At 46.8% G+C, this 23,548-nt stretch overlaps 1 long non-coding RNA gene across 3 annotated transcripts; it reads right to left on the bottom strand.

Annotated features, from left to right (window-relative positions):
- Window positions 1–3,275: 3,275 nt before the first annotated feature.
- LOC134421082 (uncharacterized) lies at window positions 3,276–23,382 on the bottom strand. Of its 3 annotated transcripts, none has more exons than XR_010028519.1 (4): window positions 23,014–23,382; window positions 14,051–14,120; window positions 11,363–11,410; window positions 11,152–11,222 (listed from the first exon to the last, which is right to left on the bottom strand). It is a non-coding gene; the product is annotated as an uncharacterized LOC134421082 (long non-coding RNA). The 3 variants fall into 3 exon arrangements; XR_010028517.1 differs by lacking the exon at window positions 23,014–23,382 and adding an exon at window positions 15,695–15,797; XR_010028518.1 differs by lacking the exons at window positions 11,152–11,222; window positions 11,363–11,410; window positions 23,014–23,382 and adding exons at window positions 3,276–4,351; window positions 15,695–15,797.
- Between the last annotated feature and the right edge of the window lie 166 nt (window positions 23,383–23,548).

Below are 23,548 nucleotides of genomic sequence, written 5' to 3'. Positions count from 1 at the left end.
CATCATTCTATTCTATTCTATTCTATTCTATTCTATTCTATTCTATTCTATTCTATTCTATTCTATTCTATTCTATTCATTTTTGTTTTCTGTTCCATTCTAATTCTTATTCTTACTTTTATTCTTCCTCTTATTCTATTCTATTCTATTCTATTCTATTCTATTCTATTCTATTCTATTCTATTCTATTCTATTCTATTCTATTCTTTTTTTTTTTTCAATCCTGGTTCTTAGTCTTCCTTTTATTCATCATTCTATTCTATTCTATTCTATTCTATTCTATTCTATTCTATTCTATTCTATTCTATTCTATTCTATTCTATTCTATTCTATTCTATTCTATTCTATTCTATTCTATTCTATTCTATTCTATTTTTTTTTTCCAATCCTGGTTCTTAGTCTTCCTTTTATTCATCATTCTATTCTATTCTATTCTATTCTATTCTATTCTATTCTATTCTATTCTATTCTATTCTATTCTATTCTATTCATTTTTGTTTTCTGTTCCATTCTAATTCTTATTCTTACTTTTATTCTTCCTCTTATTCTATTCTATTCTATTCTATTCTATTCTATTCTATTCTATTCTATTCTATTCTATTCTATTCTATTCTATTCTATTCTATTTTTTTTTTTCAATCCTGGTTCTTAGTCTTCCTTTTATTCATCATTCTATTCTATTCTATTCTATTCTATTCTATTCTATTCTATTCTATTCTATTCTATTCTATTCTATTCTATTCTATTCTATTCTATTATTTTTTTTTCCAATCCTGGTTCTTAGTCTTCCTTTTATTCATCATTCTATTCTATTCTATTCTATTCTATTCTATTCTATTCTATTCTATTCTATTCTATTCTATTCTATTCTATTCTATTCATTTTTGTTTTCTGTTCCATTCTAATTCTTATTCTTACTTTTATTCTTCCTCTTATTCTATTCTATTCTATTCTATTCTATTCTATTCTATTCTATTCTATTCTATTCTATTCTATTCTATTCTTTTTTTTTTTTCAATCCTGGTTCTTAGTCTTCCTTTTATTCATCATTCTATTCTATTCTATTCTATTCTATTCTATTCTATTCTATTCTATTCTATTCTATTCTATTCTATTCTATTCTATTCTATTCTATTCTATTCTATTTTTTTTTCCAATCCTGGTTCTTAGTCTTCCTTTTATTCATCATTCTATTCTATTCTATTCTATTCTATTCTATTCTATTCTATTCTATTCTATTCTATTCTATTCTATTCTATTCTATTCTATTCTATTCTATTCTATTCATTTTTGTTTTCTGTTCCATTCTAATTCTTATTCTTACTTTTATTCTTCCTCTTATTCTATTCTATTCTATTCTATTCTATTCTATTCTATTCTATTCTATTCTATTCTATTCTATTCTATTCTATTCTATTCTATTCTATTCTATTCTGATTTTATCTTTTCCATATCCTATCCCATCCTATCCCATTTTATTCCATTGTATTTCCTGACTCTGGCACAGCAGCCCAGGTGAAATTTGGGGTTCCCCAGGGGTTTCTCCACAAATAGAAAACATTGCAGGGAGAAGAGCTGGAGGTGGGAAAAACCCTCCAAAAACCCCCTGGCAGCGGGGCAAAAACTGGAAAAGGAGCCTTGCTTAATGCAATAAAAACGTCAAGTTGGGATCAACTGGAAAATTCTGATTTTTAAATGAAAATGTGCCAAAAAAAGCGAATATTAAGGGAATTATTGCAGTGGTATAACCCACTCTGGGTGCTGGGGGGTGCTGAGGTTGTTGGATTTTCAATCCATCCTTGCTGCATGCAGAATTCCTGAGGTTTGTGGCCAGGATTGAGGTACAAGCACAGCCACCTGTCCATATTTGTTTATTTTAGAGATTCCCTTGTGTTCATATTTCATTTTTTCGGTGTGCTCACTTTATTTTAATTTATTTATGAACATCTGAACCCAGCCCTTGCTTCTGCTCCGCAAAAAGAACTGTAATTAACAATGATTGACTGATTGATTGATTGATTGCACAGCCGGTCTGTGTTCTCTCCTGCTGAATTCCCGCTTGGATTCTCCTGGAAATTGTAAATATTTCAATTAAATTAAAGAAATAAAAGAAATAAAAGTGTTTTTGGGCATGCAGTGTCTCCCTGGATAAATGTTCAAGTCTGGTTTGAGTTCTACAGTAAAACCAAGTCTTGGATGAAGGCTGCAAAGCTTGGCTTTATCTCCAGCTTTGTTAAACTGGCCCAAACTGGGGCGGTTTTAAGGCATTTGTCACTTGTCCCCCTCACTTTTGTCACTTTAATAAAATTACCAATAATAAACTCCTCAATTTCCTCCTTCCACCTTTGGGGCGGGGTAAAAATCAAAGTCTCTTTGCTCTAAAAAGCAGCAAAAAATAAAAATTGGGTTGAGTTGCATTTTGAGGTCTTTAAATTCCTTTGGGAAAGGCCTTTCCCTGTGCATGGAAAAGTGGGAATTTTCCTTGGGAGCTTCCACATCCAGCCCCAGGAGTCACCCAGAGCTGGCAGATCCCTGCCAGAAATTCCTCTGGGCTTTTCAGGGAAATTCAGGGTCCAAGTTGGGGTTTGAGGGGAAATTTTAGTGTGGGCACCAGCACTTGCGGAGCAAAATAATAATAACAATAACAATTATTATTATTATTATATACATATACATCTGTATAAACATTAATATAAATATAAAATTTTAGTAATAAATAAATAATATAGCATATAATATAATTACATATAGTAGTAATAATAATACAATAATATAAAAATTAAGAACCACAAAAGAACAATAATGATGATAATATATAATTAGGTATATTAGTAAATATAATAAATATATAATAAAACATATACAAATATTAAAGAAAGAAATAAATATACAAATATAAAGAAGAGATATAAAATAATATAAAATAATATATAATAAACATATATTATTTAATAAATATATAATAAAACATATTAGGAAAAATATTAATATATCATATATAATATAACATATTCAATATTAAATATTAAATTATATATTTATTATGTTAGTAAATTATTATTATTAAAATATAATAGTAAATATATAATGAAATAAAATAATACATATGTATTATTTTATAATAAAATTTTACATAAAATAGAAATAAGAAAATATGTTCAAGAATATATAAAGTAAAATATATTACAATATATTACAATATATTAGAAACCGATATCCAACTGTGACAGACAAAACTCTCTAACAGTTTAGAGTTAGAAAGTGGATGTTTATTGTGGGATAGCTCCCAAATACACCCTGTGATTTACAGGTGATCACAGAGTCCTTTTATCTACACAAGTATTGAATACCCAAAATAGAAATACATATTTATAACTTTGGTACATCTCGTTCCCAATGTGGATATTGATTTAGTACCAATATCCAAAAACTCTGTAACAGTTTAGAGTTAAAAAGTGAATGTTTATTGTGGGATAATTCCCAAATACACATCCCCATTTACAGGTGATTACAGAGTCCATTTATCTATACAGGTATTGAATTCTCAAAATACAAATACATGTTCATAACTTTGGTACATCCCATTCCCCACTTCCCTGGTAATTAGTTCAAAAGCCATTAAGCATGCACAGTTTGTTCCTTGAAATGGGTCGGTGGTCCCTTTCATGGGGAGGGGTCCTAAAATGAGGAAGCCAATGAAGTCTTCCTCATTCTGACCTTTCTGCCTTTTCAATGCAAATATGACAAATGAACCTTTGGTAGAACTCCCATTCCCCATCTTCAATTGGTTTCAGAACAGAGGCCCACAATTGTCTTATGTTCCTAAAAGCTATTTACCAGTTCCTATATTCTTCATTAGAAACCCAGCTAACCAAACATTGTGCTGACAAGCAATCATTTATCAGTTAACTACAAACTCTTAACTTCATCAAGGCCTACCCATTTATTTTAATTAACTCCAATAAAGCTTATCTCTAACTGAAATCTTAGCTCCTCCAAAATCTCGGGATTCCTTAAAGTTTATGTCTCATCCTTGCCCTCCCCAATGGACAATAAAATCCTCCTGCTCCGTCCCAGAGCTCAGCTGCATCACCCACCAGGAATGCTGGGGTGAGCTGCAGATGGAAACACCTTTCCCCACCTTTCCTTTCCCCAGCTTTCCCCTCGGTGCTCTCGCAGGAGCTGTTCCAAAGCCAGTGCTGAAATCTGCTCGGTATCCATGGCCCGTGCGTGGATCTCTGTTTCCATGGCGATGGAGCACAGGAGCTGCTCAGGTCTCCCTCATCCACACTGAAAATCCAACGCCCAATTCCCCACGTGTGAACAACACGACGTGGACTCGCTGCTCTTCCTAAGGTAAAAAGGGAAATTTATATTTTGACTCGAACATTTATAGATTTCCAAAAGTGGCGGTGGATTGGAGGGTGGCAGTGCCACCTCTCCAATGGCACTGGACAAACAAACAGTCCATTAAATTTCTCTTCCTCCATAAAAGAATGCAAAACAATGAGTTATTTACATAAAGCGTGTGAGAAAGTTTGTTACAAGAATGGAAACATCAGAAGGCTCAGAAAATCTTAAAAAATCAAGATGACACTCACAGATCACCTGTGGTGATCCATGGAGGAAACCATGGGATGTAGCCATGAAAAATCCCTCTGGCAGCACCTCATGAGGAATTCCAGCCTTTACCAGCACAGAGAACAATTCCCAGTCCTGGAGGCAGGAATTCCTGTGAGGAAAAATGAAAAAAGGAAATCCAAGGTGTTTTCCAATGTTAGTCCTGTGGAACCAGAATTATTCCATTGACAGGGACAGATGAGGAGCTGGAAAATCCAGAGGTGCCCTACACAGCCAGGAAAGGAGGCTGGGAGGCAGGAGGCTCCAGAGCTGGAATATTATTTGGGAGGGAATTTAATTTTAAAAAGGATGTATTTCCAAAATATCCCGCTTTTGTCCTTAGCTCCAGAATCCCCCAGTTCTGGTTTGGCTCCCACATCTATGGGAGAGCCCAGTGGGAGCTCTGCACCCACCAGGAGAGCTCTGGAGTCAGGAGATGGTGAAATGGGAATATTATCAAACCCTGCCACTGGAAACACTGCTGGGAGCTGAAGTCATTCCCAGCACCCAAAATCCTGCAATAGAAATTTTTCCACAATAAAACCTGAATTATCATCCTCTTACCCTGCCATGATTCCCATCCCAGCTGACAGGGCCTCATCACCCCTCTCCTAAAACTTTACCATCCCAAACTCCTGTTTGGATGCCTCTTTTCCCGTGGGGATTTTGGGATCAGTCATTCCAGGGGCTGGGAATTGTGAGGGATGAGGGGATCCCACCCCAGGGCTGCCCACAGTCCCTCCCAGCTCCGTTTGCTTTTAAAGTCCTCAAACAGCAGCCCCTGATCCCCCTGGGTCTGGGAGGGCCACAGCTGAGGACAAACTGCTCCATCCCAGGAATTCTGAGATGTTCCTGCTCCCACGGGATATTCTGGATGGGACCTGCCCCGTCCTGAAGATTCCAGAGCATCATTCCAAATAAAACAGACCACAAGGAATGACTTCAGGCTGTCATTCCTCCCCAGAGTGATCTTTAGCTGAACATCTGAAATATTTAGGCTGCTTTACCTGAGACATTCTTACCAAATCCTGAAAATCTGATGGAAAATCCTGTTTCCAGCAGGAGACAATGCTTCAGAAACGTGTTTCGGCTCTTTTTTTTTTTTTTTTTAATTAGTCATTTCCAGCAGCACAAACCTCCTGGGTTTTATTCCCCTTTCCCACTCCATTCAGGAGTGGCTGTGTTTCTGCACAACACTTCCCACACAGCCCTGCTCCTGGCAGAGCTGGGATGCTGCATTGCATTCCAGGCTTTTTCCAGGATATTTTGGAAGTGGAGGCTGCACGAGCATGGAGGAGAATTTCCAGCACTCGCTAAATCACACACTAAAAAAAGATGAATCCAGCCCAAAGTCACCCTTTGGAATGAGATCCTTGGAATTTCAACCAGAGGAATGGACATTCACATGGAATCTGCTCCCAGAGGAGGAAGAAATGAGGGAACAGTCCTGTGTTACCCTGGGAGCTCCAATTCCCCATGGAATTGTGATCCAATTCCCATTGGAATGCAGCCCTTGCTGGGAATGGGGCAGGAATTCTGGCATAGATGGTTCTCCAGACAACCCATGGGATCATAAACCTTAAATAATGACAAATATATTAAAAATTTAAGATTTCACCAAAGAAGCCTTTGGGTTTTGCCTTCAGAGAGGGGAAAACTCCAACAGCAGGGAGGTCAATATGCGTGGGGCTGACGCTCCTAAATAAATAAATTTGTGCTTATTTTCCACCCAGCTCTGGTTACTTGACCCATTTTTGGGTCAAAAGCAATTTGAACATTCCCATTCTTCCACATATATTAAACATCAACTCAATCTATAGAACCCATAATATTTTTCCTCCTTTCCCCTCCCTCTTAGGGCAAAACAACCCCCAGTTTGCACATTTGAGCCCTTCCCAAGTGCTCCTTCCCTCTCCCTCATTTTCTCCCCCTGCCGCCGTTAATTTTCCGAGCGTTTGTGCAATGGAGCCCTGGAGCAGCGGCTGCAGCAGAGCCCGGGTCCCGTTTCTATAGAGACGGAGCTGCTGCATCCCGGAGAGCCTCGGGAAAGCGGCGACAGCAGCAGGACGGGGCAGCGCCACCGAAAGGTCCTGCGGGCCCCACGGCTCCATGGTTCCGTGATTAAACCCGCTGGGTGACTGCAACCCACGGCGATCCGGGGCTTGGAGCCGCTCTGATGAGGGAATGAGGGTTTGCAAAGGGGGTTTGCTGCTGGACTCCCGCTTCTCCCAGCACCGCGTCCCAGCTTCCCCCTCCTCCTGCTTCCCTGGCCCCTGGCCCAGGTTTTCTGTCCTGCTGTTCCCTCTGTCCCACAGGGCAGGTGTAGCCATTTTTTGAAAAATAATTTCTTTAGGATTGTTCCTCCTGAGAAGCTGGGAGGCCTCAGGAACAAAATGCAAGCAATGGTTATCTGCTGCTGTGGGATGCAACAGGTGCATCTGGGATTGGTCTCATGGGGTTGTTTCTAATTAATGGCCAATCACAGTCAGCTAGCTCAGACAGAGTCCAAGCCACAAACCTTTGTTATCATTCCTTCCTATTCTATTCTTAGCCAGCATTCTGATGAAATCTTTTCTTCTATTCTTTTAGTATAGTTTTAATGTAATATATATCATAAAATAATCAATCAGCCTTCTGAAACATGGAGTCAGATCCTCATCTCTCCCCTCATCCTGGGACCCCTGTGAACACTGTCACAAGCAGGGATTGCTGGGTTTGGGCTCAGCAGGATCCCAAATCCAGGCTGGCTCGTGCATCCCAAACCATTTTTTCCATCCACAGTTTCATGGACACACCAGGACAAAGGAATTCCCAGGGATGGTTCAGCAGCACAGCCTAAGGAAAGAGAATATGGGATGCAGCTGGAACAGGAGACTCCCCTGGGACTCACTGGAATTAGAACCTGGGGATGGAGAGCAGAACTGGCTGTGACCACCACCGAAATGCATTTACCCAAAAAATCCTAAAATACCACCAAAACACCTGTGTGTGGAATCCCAGACTGGTTTGGGTTGAAAAGGGCTTTAAACTTCAATCCTTTCCAACCCAGCACCTCCCACTGCTCCAGGCTGGCCTTGGGCACTGCCAGGGATCCAGGGGCAGCCCCAGCTGCTCTGGCAATCCCAGCCCAGCCAGGAATTCCCAGTTCCCAGTGTCCCACCCATCCCTGTCCCCTGGCAGTGGGAGCCATTCCCTGGCTCCTGTCCCTCCATCCCTTGTCCCCAGTCCCTCTCAGCTCTCCTGGAGCCCCTTCAGGCCCTGCCAGGGGCTCTGAGCTCTGCCTGGAGCCTTCCCTTCCCCAGGGAACATTCCCAGCTCTCCCAGGCCATTCCACAGCAATCCCAAGGCAAGCTGCAGCAGACACTCCAAGCCCGGGATGGGGCCGCAGCTTTTCCACCCAAAATTCCTGCAATTCTCTCCTGGGGCATGCGGGAGGAAAGTTCTGGAGCTGCAGGGTTATTCCCAGCCCTGCCGTTCCAGGGAAAAGGAGCAGAGCCGTTCCCGGTCCCGGAGCTCCCGCCTGGCTGCCATGGAAACAACCTTGCCTGGAAAGGGCATCCCTGCATCCCGGAGCGGCTGCGGCTCCCGGAGCATTGCGGAGGCTTGGAGAGCCCTGCTCCCACCGCCAGCCCGGCACAGCAGCATTCCCAACCCCTGCCCCGAGAATCTCCCTCTAAATCCCCTGCTGGCACCCACCGCTGGCACCCTCGCGCCTCTGTCCCTTCCCAGGATCACAAATCCCCCAAATCCCTCCCAGGGCAGGGCTGGCAGCACCTCTGTCCCTTCCCATGTTCCCAAATCCCCCAAATCCCTCCCAGAGCAGGGCTGGCAGTGCCTCTGTCCCTTCCCATGTTCCCAAATCCCCCAAATCCCTCCCAGGGCAGAGCTGGCAGTGCCTCTGTCCCTTCCCAGGATCCCAAATCCCTCCCAGCCCCGGGAAGCCAGGCTCCATCTGGCACAGGTGGGAATGTTTAATTAAGGAGCTGTTTTTAGCCCATCCTCACACCTTGGAGCAGGTGGGCAGGGATGGGCACCTGCCCCAGGACCCTGCAGGACAGGCTGGATTCCATGGATACCTGCTGGAAAAGGGCAGGAAATGGCTGCACTCAGCATTCCCAGGCTCCTCATGGTCCACACGTAAATCCCACCAGCAGCAAAGTGGGAATTTGCTGGGATGGGCAGGAAATGTTCCCAAAATCCAAAATCCAATACCCCAAAATCCACCCTGAGCTGCCCTGGGCCAGCCCAACACCGTTCCCTCTCCTCCTGTCCCTTTTCCCTGGAGCACATCCCAAATCCCCCTGGCTGTGCCCTCCTGGCAGGAAATTCCAGATTTTTGGAGGACACAACCTCCTTTTTATCCCAATTTCCCTCTCTTTCCCCATTTCTGAGGTACTTGAGAGGTTCAGACTTCCCAGAACACCTGATACCAGAGATTCCCCTGTAATGTACAACCCTCCCTTTTAATTTTTAGTTCTTATGGAATTTAGGGTTTTTCCCCCGTTGGTTTTTTCATCTTTCAATGTCTAATTTCATTTATCAGCCAACCTACAGTTTATTTGTACAAGCAAATATCTTATTTCATTCATCAATCAGTGGAATCCTTCCCATTGTTTCTTTTCTCTCCCAGTGCTGGTTTTACCCACCAGCAGCCCCACAGCTGGTTTGGAAAGACAAATCCCCCATTCCTCTCAATATTACCTCACGCCATTTCTCACTGGGTGTTTATGCAGAGATGTATAAAAATGTCACCCTAAAGCTCTCTCTGTTTCTGAGGCCGGTGTATTTTTAAACCAAGGTTTTAAAGGGAATGACATTAAATAAGGTGGGAAGGGCCGTCAGAGATAGCAGGCAGAGCTCCAGCCCTGCTCTGCTCCCATTGCTCAGCCCTGGATGGATCCATTTGTTCTGCTCTGCCCTTTCCAGGCTTTGGGGAGGAACAGGGAGCTGCCCTTGGAACTGGGATTCACTGGAATCCCCTGCCTGGATCACAGGACATTCCCTGAGAACCTCACTGGTAACAGGAATGGTGGATTTGTATTTCCAAACCAGCTGTAGGTCTGCTGGTAGGTAAAAGCAGCACTGGGAGAGAAAAGAAACAATGGGGAGGATTCCTCTGATTGATGAATGGAATAAGATATTTGCTTTTACAAATAAACTTTAGGTTTGCTGAGAAATTAAATTGGACATTGAAAGATGAAAGAAACAACGGGGAAAAACCTCTAAATTCCATAAGATTTAAAAATGAAAAGGGAGGGTTGTACATTAGAGAGAAATATTTGCCAACAGGTGTATTGGGGAGTCTGAACTTCTCAAATACTTCACCGAATGGGAAAAGAGACAAGGGAAATGCAGCTGGGAAATTGGGATAAAAAGGAGGCTGTGTCCTCCAAGAATTGGAGAGACCCCAGGGGATGCCCCATGGGCTCTCCCTTCATTGGAATAAAGCTCCAGGGCTCCTCTGTCTCATTTTTGGACACAAACCTCTGGTGTTTGTGGATTCATTTTCCCAGCACTGGGGACATCTGGAAGTCATTACTGGAAGAGCCCTGGGTGCCACCACTGCTGCTCCCCAGAGAGCCCCTGATTTGTCCAGGAAAGTTCCTCCTGCCCAGGGCCATCCCTCAAACTCCAGGATCATTAGGGCAAGGTGTTAAAAAACAAACCAGAAAGCAGAAAAACACTCAGCAGTCCTGAACTGAAAGTGCCTTCATTAAGCAAAGAAAGTGATTATTATTAGAAGCTTGTTTCTTATTTATAAGCAGCAGCAAATGTTAATAAGGGGAAAGTCAGCAGTTGCCTAATGAAACCCAGAGCAGCTGGGTCAAAGCACAGAGTGCAAGGGAAAACAAAACTCCAGCAGCTCCTGAACAGCAGGGATTTCAGATTGGGCTTGGAACGAGGAGTAGGCAAAGCTGCAGAGCTCAGAAGGGTGAGATGGCCACCCCAGGAAGGGCTGGGAGAACCAGGCTGGAGCCACTGCTGAGCTCACACCCAGCAGCCCTGACACCACCAAATCCCAGAATCCCTGAGGCTGGAAAAGCCCTCCAGGATCACCAAACCCATGCTGTGCCCCCTCCAAGACCGTCAAACACATCCTGTGTCCCCTCCAGAATCACCAAATCCATCTTGTGCCCCCCTCCAGGACGATAAAATCCAACCTGCGAACCCTTCAGGATTACCAGACCCATCCTGTGCCTCATCCAGGACCATCAAACCCATCCTGTGTCCCCTCCAGGGTGATCCAACCCATCCTGTGCCCCCTCCTGGATATAAAACCCATCCATTGCCCCCTCCAGGGTGATCAAACCCATCCTGTGCCCCCTCCAGGGTCCCCAAATCCATCCAGCACCCACCCCAGGATATCAAACCCATCCTGCGCCCCCTCCCCAGCCCAGAGCATTCCATTCCCAGACTCCACTTTCAGTTTTTTCCTGGTTTTCTATTTCCAGTTGTCAAAACTACTAGGTAAATGTGTTTTTAGGAATTACCAAATCTAAAGATTATTTTTCCCCCCCAAACCAGAAATACCTGGATCAACTGAGGGAGCCGGGCAGGGGCTGCAGAATCCCTGAGGGTTCTCCATCTGGAAAGGGATCAGCCTGGAGAAAAAGAGGATTCAGAAGGGAAAAGCTCTGCAGCAGAACTTTCCCTAAACTCCCCTCACTTCTTTTTCCCCTCACAATTTCTCCCACTTTTTGATTTTCCCCTCATGGCAGGAGAGACCCTGAAGGTAACCCACCTTGGGAAGAGGCTGGACAATTCCTGAGGGAGCTGGGAAGGGCTTGGCCTAGAGAAAAAGAGGATCCAGGAGGGAAAAGCTCTGCATCAAAGCCTTCCTCAGACTCCCCTCATTTCCTCCCCCCCTCATGTTTTCTCCCACTTTTTGATTTTTCTCTCACAGCAAGGAGCTGGAGCTGGGGCAGGGAAGGAAATGGAGCTGGGAAGGGCCTGGAGAATCCCTGAGGGAGCCGGGCCGGGGCTGCAGAATCCCTGAGGGAGCCGGGCCGGGGCTGCAGAATCCCTGAGGGAGCCGGGCAGGGGCTGCAGAATCCCTGAGGGAGCCGGGCAGGCCCTGCAGAATCCCTGAGGGAGCCGGGCAGGGACTCTGGCTGGGGCAGAGGCTCAGCCCAGCACTGAGGTCACCTCCAGAGTGTCCCCAGAGCCTCCAGGGCAGGGCAGGGATGGGCAGAGACCTCTGCCCTCAGAGCTGATTTCTACCAAGGCAGATTTTCCCTGTTTTTGCAGGGCTGGCAATTATCTGCTTGACCACGAAATTACAGGCTTTTAGGAATCATTTTATTCATCTGATAATTACAAGATTAACCAAAGCTCTCTATCTAGCAAGAGTTCATCTCGCACATGGGGTGGGCTGGAGCTCATTAGCTGGAACTGGCTGGTGTTAATTTAAAGGATAATAGCCCTGTGCACCCTGAAAAAAAACCCCAATTTCCTCTCCAGCACCCATTACCTGAATTTTTCCATGGCAAAGTGGCTCTGCCTGGGGTAAACACCAGCTCAGGGTTTGAACTGAGCTCTGTGCAGCCCCTGCAGGCTGTTGGGAGCCTCAAAACACAAACCCTGCAGGGGGAAAGGACAGAAACCCTACATAGGGAAGGGCAGAGAAACCCTAAATGGGGAAGGAAACAGAAACCCTACATGGGGAAGGGCACACACAAACTCTAAAGGGGGAAGGCACAGTGTGGAACGCTGTGGATTCCCATGGCGATGGAGGAGGAGGGCTGTGCTCTGTGTTTTCCAAGCCTGCAGAGTGTCCAGAGCACTCCTGTCCTCACTGGCAGGGCCCTGCAACCCCATCAGCTCCATCAGGCCCTGCTCCCTCCCATTCCTTCCAGATGGGCCCAAGGTGAGCAGGATGGGGCTCAGCAGGGCAGGGAACACCTGGGGACATCAGCAGAGCCTCAGGAGCTCTGGGAGGCTGCCCTGGAGCATCCCTGCAGGCCAGGATGGGATTGTGATGGGCAGGAGGATCCAAACCCAGTCCCAGAGCCAGCACCCAGCTGGGGATGCAGCTGCAGCAGCTCTGAGCATCCCACGGGATCAGAATTGTTTGGGTTCTCAGCCCAGCCTGCTCACTGTAGCTCCCACTTGCACCTGGGACTGGCAGCAGATATTCCAGAGAATCTGTTTTGGCTTGGAATGGTTCCATGTACTACTAAATAATGAGGTTGGGCACTTTTTAGGGGCTGTGCATGTGCAGAGTTGTGACGGTGTCCACGGGGGTCTGAGGATGAGGGAAGAGATGGAGATCTGACCCCATGTTTCAGAAGGCTGATTGATTATTTTATGATATATATTACATTAAAACTATACTAAAAGAATAGAAGAAAAGATTTCTTCAGAAGGCTGGCTAAGAATAGAAAAGGAAGGAATGATAGCAAAGGCTTGTAACTGACCAAGACAGTCTGGACAGCTGGGCTGTGACTGACCATTAATTAGAGACAACCACATGACACCAATCCCAGATGCACCTGTTGCATCCCACAGCAGCAGATAACCGTTGTTTGCATTTTGTTCCTGAGGCCTCCCAACTTCTCAGAAGAAAAAAAATCCTAAAGAAAGGATTTTCCATAAAAGATGTCTGTGACACAGGGTGAGCCATTTGCCACCACAGGTGGGGGGATTAACAGGGACAGGCACATTTATCTGTCCCAGAGGCTGGGAATGCTCAAGGGTTTGATTGATCCCCCCTTTGCCTGGCTGCCCCTGTCCCCAGGCAGGGTGGCTGCTCCAGCAGCCTGCCAGGAGCACATTGCATCCCGAGGGGTGGGAAGGGACAGAGCTGAGCTCAGGCTGCCCAAACCCGCCCAGGCAGCCCTGCCCAGCTCTCCCCAGGCTCCGGGGCCGGCAGGGACAGCCCGGGGCAGGGGGACAGCCCCCAGGAGCTGCGGCTGCACTGGGATCACCCTGAGCCACCACAGCCCAGCTCCAGCCGCACCCCGGGCACACAAAGCCCTGCCCAAAACACCAGTGACACATACCTGCACCCCACAGGGACCCCACAGATATCCCCACATCCCACAGGGACCCCACAGATACCCCACACATCCCACAGGCACACCACACATCCCTGGACCCTACAAGGACCCACACACCCCTGCCTCCCATAGGGACTCCACACCCACCTGCATCCCACAAGGACCCCACAGATCCCTGCACCCACACCCACCTGCATCCCAGGCCAGCAGCAGGGAAAATTCCCAGAGGGAGTTGGGACCATCCCAAACTTCCCTTCCACGGCAGCTCCAGCTGGGCCTCCTGATGAGGAGCAGGGTGCCCCTAATTAGCACTCCAGCTAATTAGCACATGAGCTGTAACCCTTTCCTGGCCTCACAGGAGGAGCTTGGGTATTGGGGTACACAGAACAGAGAGTGCTTTGGGACCATAAGAGATTTGATAAACAAAGTACCTTGGCAGGAGCAAGCAGAACTTGGAGGATTAAATCAAGATTCAGAGAAGATTCAATCAGATGGAATTACCTGAAAAAGAAAATTGCATCAAACTTTCCAAGCAAGAGATGCTGTAAAATGCATAAGTTAGTTTATGGCATTTTTAACCCAATCATTACTGGCCTTCCTAGAATGCTGCATAAGCATTTGTATCCCACAATAAATTGGGATTCTTTGACCATTTCAGTGAGTTCTGGTCTCTCTCTCCATCACCAACACTTGGGGTGGTGCCCTCACTGCAGCCCTGCACTCTCTTCCCCCAAGCACATTTTGCAATATCCCAAATGATTTCCCTGTCCCTGCTCTCCTTGTGTCCCCAGAGCAGCTGGATGTGCCACCCCAGGGAAGGGTGCCAGAAGCCTGGCACACACACTGCCCACATCACACAGCCCACCCAGGGGATGGGAACAGGTCAGAATGGGGCTGGGAGGAGGGAGATGGAAGGAGATGGAAGGAGATGGAAGGAGGAACAAGGTGGAAGGAGATGGGAGGAGGAAGGAGATGGAAGAAGGTGGAAGGAGGAAGGAGGTGGAAGGAGATGCTCAGTGTTTGCTGGCTGATGGTGGGCATGGCCTGACCCCTCCCTGGTGATGTCCCTGGTGCCAGGCACTGTCCCCACCCTGCAGGGCCTCCTGAGCCACACATGTGGCATTTGGGGCCATGGAGAGCAGGGATTCATGGAGAGCTGGGCACGTCTCTGCACTCAGAGTGTTCTGGAACATTCCAGCCCGCTGGATCCATCACTGCTGGGAGCCAGGGCATGGCTGGGGCTGGGGACAGCCTGAAGGATGCCATCCCTGCCCTGTTCTCTGCACTCCTGCTGTGGGGAGCTGAGTTATGAATGGCACCTGGGAGCTCAGCCAGGGGAGGGGTGTTGCAGACATCCTTTATGGAAAATCCTTTCTTTAGGATTGTTCCTCCTGAGAAGCTGGGAGGCCTCAGGAACAAAATGCAAGCAATGGTTATCTGCTGCTGTGGGATGCAACAGGTGCATCTGGGACTGGGCTCATGGGGTTGTTTGTAATTAATGGCCAATCACACTCAGCTGGCTCGGACAGAGAGCTGAGCCACAAACCTTTGCTATCATTCTTTCTGATTCTATTCTTAGCCAGCCTTCTGAAGAAATCCTTTCTTCTATTCTTTTAGTATAGTTTTAATGTAATATATATCATAAAATAATCAGTCAGCCTTCTGAAACATGGAGCCAGATCCTCATCTCTCCCCTCACCCTGGCACCCCTGTGAGCACCATCACAGAGGGCTGTGCAGTGTTCCTGACATCCTTTTCCTGTGGGCCACAGCTCCATTCTGCTCCATGAACCATCCCTGGGTGACTCAGCTGTTCAGGCTCTGCTGCAGCCCCTGTGTGTGCACACACCAATTAAACAGCCCTCTGAGCACTCCTCTGGAGCTGACAAGTTATTAATGAAACACTTTCCTGTCTCCAAGTGTTCCCTCCAGGGAGAACAGGCTGGGGTAGGGCTGGCAGGGGAAAATTCGAGCCCTGAGAAGAGCTAAACCACCAACTTGTGAAAGATCTAAACACCATCAGGTATTTATAACCCTGTCCCTCATTACCTATGGATGAGCATAAAAGGTTTTTACCTCCAGAGAGGAGCTTTGCATATGGATGAAGCACGGAGAGAGGAGCCAAGCCCTGTTCCCTCAGGAGAGCAGCACTGCGAGTGCCTTTCCGTGTTAGGGCTGCTGTGACGTGTGCCCTCATCCATAATGCACAGTATTCCCACCCTAAATATAGCCCTGCTCCTCGGGAGCTGCCACGGGACTGGGATCCAGGGGTGCCAGGGTGGGGATCCTGGAGCTGCAGCCCCCTGGGCTGGGCTGGGGGTCCTGGGGCCATTGGGATGTGGAGCTGCAGCCCCTCTGGAGCAGCCCTGTGTGGGGTGGAGATCCCAGAGCTGCAGGGGCTGGGACACCAAGGGTCCCACTGGACACTGAGGGTCCCACTGGACCCCCTTCTATGGAGGCACAGGGTGGGAAGGAGCTCAGGGACAACCTGGAGGTCCCATCCCATCCCATCCCATCCCATCCCATCCCATCCCATCCCATCCCATCCCATCCCATCCCATCCCATCCCATCCCATCCCATCCCATCCCATCCGCTGCATTCCCCCCCCGCCACACCAGGGAGGCAGAAATGTGGGGTTTAAGGACCCTTTTTGCCCTCTATCTATGGATTGGGTTGGAAGGGGCATTAAACCCATCTCCTTCCATTCCCTCCATGGGCAGGGAAGGGAACCTTCCAGCCATGCTTGAAGGCACCTTTAATTAATTGGGCTTTCTGTGCCCCTTAAATTGGGCTTTTTATGCCTCTTAAATTGGGCTTTCTGTGCAGCTTTAACTGGGCTTTTTGTGCCCCTTTAACTGGGCTTTCTGGGCCCCAAAATGGGAGCCCAGGACCCAGAGCAAAGCGTGCCTGCTGAACGCTGCCATCCCAGGGAATTGTTGCCTCCTGGAGCACCCTGGGCTCTGCCCTGGCTGAAGCCCAAGGCCCTGGCACAGCTTCCAGGTGCTCTTTGCCAGGAGCAGCAGCCGTGCTGGGCCCCATTTCCCTCTCCAGCAGCTTCCCCAAGGAGTGCCAGCCCAGGTGCTGGAGATTCACCAGCCTGGGGGAGCCTCCAGCTCTGAGCCCTGCACAGGAGGGACACAGAGCCCAAGGAAATGCTGCATTTTCATCTCTGCCATGGAAGGGTTTGCTCTCCCTCTCTGCACTGGGAAGAGATTATTTAATTATTTCAATATGTAAGTATTTAAATGAAATTAAATTAATTATCCAATTAATTAAATTTGATTATTAATTCTTTAATATGTTAAAATCTTCCTGCTTTGAAACACCTCTTGGGGTTGTTTTGGGAGAAGATCCCAATCTCATTTCACCCTGCCAACTCCTTGTTGCTGTTTATCACCAGCCCTGGCATTAAGCAGGTGATGGATGAGCACACTCTGCTTTTCCCTGGGAATATGTGCAGGGAATGCTTGGATAATTACCTGGGAGAAGAGAAGAGAAGAGCCTCCTGAGCTGGGCTTTAAACGAGCTGAGGGGCTGGAATAGTTCTCTCTTTAATTAAACTCCTGACAGGTCCCATATTTCACCTCTCTGTTAGCCGTGGCCCTCTCCAAGGCTTGTCAGGCACCCCTGATTCCGAGGGCTGAGGAAGAGGAGCATCCTGGGTGGAGCTGTGGCCTTGTGACACTCTGTGATTCCATTTCCCTCCCAAAATCTGGGAATTGCAGAGCCCAGCTTCCCCAGGAGCTGTGGGAGGTGATCCCTCCCAACCAGGATCCATCCCAGCAGGAAAATGATTCCCCAGTTTCCAAGCCCAGGGAACACTGGTTTTCCCAGGGAATGGATCCCCAGTGCGCTGGGATTTCCTTCACTCCGTTTTCTCCAGCCTCACCTTTTCCTCTCCTCCTCATCCTCTCCCAGGGGAAGGAAATGCTGATGGTTCGCTCCTCCTCCTCTTAAAAGGTTTCCTGATGTTCCCAGATATTTGGGAGACAACATGACTGAAAATGGAGGCGAGATTGTTCCAGGTGTTGTTCTCAGTCCCACCAAAATCTCAAATAAGCAGAGGAAAATTTATCCATACGCATTCCATAGAATCCTAAAACCTCAGGATGGTTTGGGTTGAAAAGGACCTTAAATCCCATCCAGTCCCACTCTGCCATGGCAGGGACACCTTCCAGTGTCCCAGGCTGCTCCAAGCCCTGTCCAGACTGGGCATGGGACACTGCCAGGGATGGGGAATCCTCCCCAAGCTCTTCCAAGTCCTATCAAAAGTGATTTTCCATAATTTAAATATTAAAGGGATTTTCCATAATTAAAATTATTAAAGGGATTTTCCCATAATTTAATATTAATGTGATTTTCCATAATTTAAATATTAAAGGAATTTCCCATAATTTAAATATTAAAGGGATTTCTCATAATGTAAATATTAATGTGATTTTCCATAATTTAAATATTAAAGGGATTTCCCATAATTTAAATATTAAAGGGGTTTCTCATAATGTAAATATTAATGTGCCCTCTTCAGCCTCATGGTGGCTCCACCAGTAGAACACCAGCAGGTCTGGCCCTGGCTCTCTTTGCAGAGCAGCAGGGTGATGGACAGCACAGCAAACACATTTTCTTTGGCTGGGAGAATCCCTGCATTCCATCAGTGTGATCTGTTTAAGGAGCAGGACCATCCCTGATGATCTCCTTACCTTGCTTGGGGTGTCATGAATGTCAGAGCCACAGAGCCAAGGCCAGACCTGAACCATCCCTGGCCTGTGCTAAACCCAGCTCAGCCATCACAGCAATCAGAGCCTCATTTTTCTAGGGAAAAACCAGCTCCAGGTTTTCCTGCTTCCCCTTAACCAAAACAGCCTGGAATGGGGCCAGGCAGAGGGACCCGGTGCCAGCAGTGACAGAGTGGGGCTGTGCCTCCCAATCTGGAGAGCACCAATTAGCGCTCCAAACACACTAATGAGACAGTCCACGGGGGAAAAGCAATAATCAATCAAATCCCAATCACAGAGAGATTGCTCTGCTGCATAACAGCAACGTTTCATATCCAGGTGGAAAAACTGAGGGGGAAAACTGAGGGGAAAACATATCCAGGTGGAAAAACTGAGGGAGTTGGAGCCAGGCTGGGAGAGCTGGGAATGTTCCCCTGGAGAAGGGAAGGATCCAGGGAAATCTCAGAGCCCTTCCAGGCCCAAAGGGGCTCCCGGAGAGCCTGAGAAGGACTGGGGACAAGGGATGGAGGGACAGGACCCAGGGGATGACACAGGCAGGAGGAGCAGGATCCAAGTCCAGGATGTTCCTGGGATTTGCTCCCACCCTCTGCTCTACCCCATCCCCAGGTTTGGAATTTCTCCTCCCCGAGAAGAAGCAGTTTTCCTGTAGTGAGGAATATCGATGGATCTCATCTGACTGTGCCCAAAATAACCTCTCCAATGTGCTGAGTGTGGATTTTCTGTCAGTAGCTATCACACAGAGCAGGGACAAGAAAATTAAACCTTTAATGGTTTCATTGTGTTCATTGGGAATGGTGAATAGTCTCAGAAAATTAGTTACATCTATTCTCTAATTGAAGATGGTGCCAAGTTTCATATGTTAAGTGGACTATTAGATTGTACAAACAAGTTTGTTTGTTGGATTTTTTTAATGTCTAAGTATTTGAACTTGCAGCCTTTTAAAAGGCACGTGTATGTACATGACTAGATGCATAATATGCAGTTATAATTTAGTGAGGGAGCAGGGATTTCACTGAGCCCCACTTTGGGTACAGGGAACTCAAAGCTCACCCCAATCCCATGGGCAGGGCCAATTCCCAGGATCCCAACTGGCTCCAGACCCCCAGCCCAGGGTGGAACCCTCAGGGCAGGCACAGGCACAGCCTGGGGCCAGGAGTGCTCCAGAGACCCCTTTGAACCCCGGTGAAATCCACATTTCCCCATGGCTGGGAGCGTGGGGGAACTCTTGGTTAGGATTCCCCTCAAAGCCAGGCTCCAGGCTGCAGCTTTCACTGCCAAAGCCGAGCTTTGGGTGCTGCATCCATTGGAATGAGGCCTCACAGGCCCAGGGAAGAAGGGGGAGATCCGTTTTTTATGGGGTGGAGGCAGTTTGATGGCTAAGTTTACATCCAGCTGCTCTCCTTTACCACAGGGATTGTGTTCAGGGAAGGCCCAGGGATGCACAGGCCCTGAGGCCTCACAGGCCCAGGGAAGAAGGGCGAGATCCCATTTTTATGGAGCGGAGGCAGTGCAGGAGGTGTTTGATGGCTGGGTTTATTACATCCAGCTGCTCTCCTTTTCCACAGGGATTGTTTTCAGGCAAGGCCCAGGGATGCACAGGCCCAGCCATTGTCTCCTCAAACCAGAATCCTGCAGTGGTTGGGGTGGAAGGGACCTAAAATCCCATCCCGTGGGCAAGACAGCTCCTAAAGTGTCCCAGGCTGCTCCAAGCCATGGCCTTGGACACTGCCAGGCAGGGATGGGACAGAAAATCTGGAATTTTTCTGTGTAATAAACACTCCCAAGAGGTAACAGCCCTTCCAGAACCACTGAATCCCTCAGGTGGCTGGAGAAAACCAGGGTAAAACACAAACCTGACAGAACTCACCCCTTGAAAGGCTCTGCCACCATTCCTGGGGATTTCCTGCAGGGAAGGGGAAACAACTCAGGATAAAACACAAACCTGACAGATCCCCTCTCTAAAAGGCTCTGCCACCATTCCTGGGGTTTTTTCCAGGAGAAAACCAGGGTAAATCACAAACCTGACAGAACCCAATCTCTGAAAGTCTCTGCCACCATTCCTGGGGATTTTCCCCCAGGGAAGGGGGGAAAACCAGGGTAAAACACAAACCTGACAGAACACCCTCTCTGAAAAGCTCTGCCACCATTCCTGGGTTTTTTCCTGCAGGGAAGGGGGACAAAAATGTGTTTTTGTTCTCCCTGGCTGTCCCACGTGCTGGAGGAGCAACTGACCGTAAGCCATGGAGGCAGCTATTTCTGGGCTGTAATTAAACATTGGCAGAGGGGGAGGCACAAAAGCAGCACCATCTGCCACCCTCGTGGCACGGAAATAGAGCTGGAGCTGCCGCCCCTTTTGTCCTTCCCACAGCATTTTGTCCTTCCCACGGGATTTTGTCCTTCCCCAGCATCCAAAGGGTTTCTGGAGCACTCCTGTGTTACGGTTATATTTTCTGGAAAAATCTCTTTGTTAAGATTTCTTCTTTTGGGAAGCTGAGAAACTTCAGAAAATGAAAATTATATTATCTCATGTATTTCTCTTGTGTTTTACTGCTTTAAAATGTGGTTTAGAGGTTGTTTATTCAATAAGTAATTTTTAAAATTTGTTTTATGTGAATTGTTTTCACTTATTGGCCAATAATGGCCTAGCTGTGTCAGTGTTTAAAAAAAAAGTCAGGAGTTTTTCATTAGTATCTTTCTAACCTTCTGTCTGTATCCTTTCTGTATTCTTTAGTATGGTTTAGTTTAGTATTCTTAAATATAATAGAAATAATATTTTAAAAATATTTAAAATAATTAATAAAATAATATTTTATAAATATTTATTATTTAATTAATTAAATCTATAATTATTTAAATATATAAATAATTTAGTTATAAATTTATAAATAATTAAATTTATAATAATTTAAATAATTAACTAGTTACATAATATATTATTATTAATAAATTAATAATATGTAATGAATAAAATATATTTAGATATAATAATAAATATAATAATAAATATTAAATGATATTTAAATATTTAAAATATTTAAAATATTAAATTAAAAATTTAAATTTAATATAATAATATATGATTGTTTATATATAATATAAATAGTATTTATTATTATATAATTAGGCATATTATAAATATATACATAATGGATATAATTATATAATTATATATATTATTTATATATAAGAATTCAAATAATATATAATTATATCTATAATTTAAATAATTATGCATTAATATTTATTTAAATAATTAAATTATCCTTCTAGGAACATAAGGTCAAATTCACCATTTCCTTCCTAGCACGAGGCACGTCACAAATACCACACTCCTGGCCCCAGGCTGTGCCTGTGCCTGCCCTGGGGGGTTCCACCCTGGGTTGGGGGGTCTGGAGTCATGTGGGGTCCTGGGATTTGGCCCTGCCCACGGGATTGGGGTGAGCTGTGAGTTCCCTGTACCCAAAGTGGGGCTCAGTGAAATCCCTGCTCCAGTTGCTGACAGAAAATCCACGCTCAGCACATTGGAGAGGTTATTTTGGGCACAGTCAGATGAGATCCATCGATACTCCTCACTACAGGAAAGCTATATTTGGCCAACTCCAACCCTGCAGATCAGACTCAAATCCCAGCATTTTGGGGTATTTTGGGGGGTTTGAGGTTCTGGCTCTGCTCCCCTCCCATCCCAGGCAGAGGGAGGGCTGTGAGTCCTTGTTCCAGGTGGAACAGGACTGAGCAGCCCCGTCCCTGGGCTGTCCCAGCTCCCACAGCCCTGCTGGGTGCCTTTGGCATTATCCTTCCCATTTCCCCATCCTGGATTGCTCTGAATTCCAGCAGGATGGGGCAGTGCCCTGAGACAAGGCAGCTGGGATGGGAGTGTGCCAGGAACTGGGCACTGCTCTCCAAGATTCCTGTTCTCCTGGTGAAAATAAAATAAAACCACATTAAAGTGGTTTCCAGCAAAGGATCCACATTAAAGTGTCCTCTGGGGCCAGAGCAGTTTCCAAGGGGAAACTCCTGATTTTGGGACAAAGGGCTGGGGTTGAGGCTCATCAGCCAATGGATGAGGTCCCTCCCATGGATATCCCCACAGCAGGACACAGATGCCCATGGAAGAAATGTCCCCAGATCCATGTCCCCAATCTATGAAATGCCCTGCTGGAGCCCCTGCCAGGCCCTGGGGGTGTTCCTGGCTGCCCTGGCACCTCTGCTGTGCCCGTCCCTGGCACCCATCCGCTGCCACCCCGGAGCTGGGACTGCTGGCCATGGATAAGGATCCAGAAATAGCCCAGCCCCAAGCATGTGATGGGCACAAATCATTGCAGAGCTGCTCTTGAGCATCTCAGATAAGGGAGCTGCCAGGAAACATGGGGCACACAGAGCCTGCTGCAATTCCTTCCAATAATGGAGGGAAAATCAACATTTAATGTGGGGTAAGGCCGATGCCCGACCACCAAGGCATGCCTTAGGTGCTTCCAGGGGCAGATATGTCCTGGGGGATGTTTTTGCCACCCTGGGCTGTCAGCAGGACCTCTGGAAATGGGGTGACATTCCCTGGGTTTGTTTTCCTGCTCTGGAGGAGCACAGCTACTTTCAAATTTCAAAGAAAACCTGAAAAGATTTTGTAGAACTGAATGGCAGCCATAGAAGAAAGGAGTTACCTGGGGTTAGATGTGGTTTCCACCCTTCAGACAGGTCCTGGTGAGGCCAGAGGGCCTTGGTGGGGCCAAATCCACGTGGAGTCAACAGGAACTGGGTGGTTTGCAGAGAACAAGAGCTGTTCTTGCTTTTTAGAAAGTCTGGAATCACAGATTGGTTTTGTTTGAGTGACCTTCAAAATCATCCCAATCCCCCCTGCCATGGCAGGGACACTCCCAGTGTCCCAGGGTGCTCCAGGCCGGCCTTGGGCACTGCCAGGGATCCAGGGGCAGCCCCAGCTGCTCTGGCAATCCCAGCCCAGCCAGGAATTCCCAGTTCCCAGTGTCCCACCCATCCCTGCCCTCTGGCACTGGGAGCCATTCCCTGGCTCCTGTCCCTCCATCCCTTGTCCCCAGCCCCTCTGCAGCTCTCCTGGAGCCCCTTCAGGCCCTGCCAGGGGCTCTGAGCTCTGCCTGGAGAGGCCCTGCAGAACAAAAACCCCATTTTTAGGACACCTAAGGGGAGGAATGTGCCATTTTAAAGACTTTTCAGCAGAAC

Source organism: Melospiza melodia, chromosome 8 (genome assembly GCF_035770615.1).
Source record: "Melospiza melodia melodia isolate bMelMel2 chromosome 8, bMelMel2.pri, whole genome shotgun sequence".
Taxonomy (NCBI): Eukaryota; Metazoa; Chordata; class Aves; order Passeriformes; family Passerellidae; genus Melospiza; species Melospiza melodia.
This window is presented reverse-complemented; position numbering and strand designations above follow the sequence as displayed.